Genomic DNA, 1,151 nt, shown 5'->3' on the forward strand with positions numbered 1-1,151 from the left:
CATTAAAGATATTACGACAGTCATTACTGCATACCTAGTTTTAATATTTCTTTGTTTTTATAACCGAGCGCACAAGTGCACAAGGGTATTTTAACTTCCTAGTGGGAAAATGTAATGTATAGTAATCGAAAAAATAATAAGTAAAGCAGCTGTTTTCTTATTCGAAAATTCATTATTTTTCCCACGGCGATTTCCTAAGAAAGTTGGGGCATTCAATTTTGCATTACCAGTAATGCAGGAATAAATAGGATTTACGATGATTCTTTTACAACTTTTTGGATACATTCGAATGCTAACACGTAACGTATTAAACAGTAATAGAATCTAAATAGCACTCATAAGAAATACATTTCATTATTTATCACCAGTGTTGCCGGTTTAGTCTTTTTGAGGCTAGATCTAGCTTTTTTCTTGGTCATATAGCTTCGAAATTAAGGGTTTAGCTTCGTGGCTTTTTCTAGCCTTTCCTTAATTTCAAACTAGCATTTTTTTAAGGAAAATCCCCCATAATATTTATAAGTAGTAGCACTAAATTATTGTTCCGGTTCATTTTTAGTTGACGAAACGTTAAACGAATATCCCCCGGCAGCGTCGCTCCGTCCGACGAAATTTACTCAATGAGCTCGTTCTATTTATACGTTAACAGTTTTTTCAGGGACTCCCAGGTGTCCCTATAAAACTAGGAAAAGCATGTTATTTCTTAGAACTCTGCATCCCACTTAAATAACGTCAAGCATTACATCGTGAGGAAGAAAGCTATTTAGTTCCCGATGCAATGCTGTAGCCGTTCGGAGGTCCTTAGCCCCTTCAGCGCCCCTGCTATTGCGTCATATGCTGCTGACCATTTTTCGTTACTTTGTAGCATAGCCTCCACGAGTGATTCAGGCTTGAAAGTTTCGGCAGATATGTTGCGAAGTTTGCATCTGGTACTGTCAAATCGCATACACTCAAAGATGACGTATTCTATTACATCTGCTCCGCAGTAGTCGCAACGCCGTCGAAAGAAAACTCGGGTCCGGACTGAAAAATCATGGGCCCCTATATATAAATTGCATTAATTTAAAAGCACATTTTCTTTACTGTACAGATTCAGAAAAAATCAGCACGAATCGGAATAAATATATATGTATATATAGTAAAAGCCTATAATG

This window comes from Rhagoletis pomonella, unplaced genomic scaffold (assembly GCF_013731165.1).
Source record: "Rhagoletis pomonella isolate Grant_MI unplaced genomic scaffold, Rhpom_1.0 Rhpom_scaffold_04854, whole genome shotgun sequence".
In the NCBI taxonomy this organism is placed as follows: Eukaryota; Metazoa; Arthropoda; class Insecta; order Diptera; family Tephritidae; genus Rhagoletis; species Rhagoletis pomonella.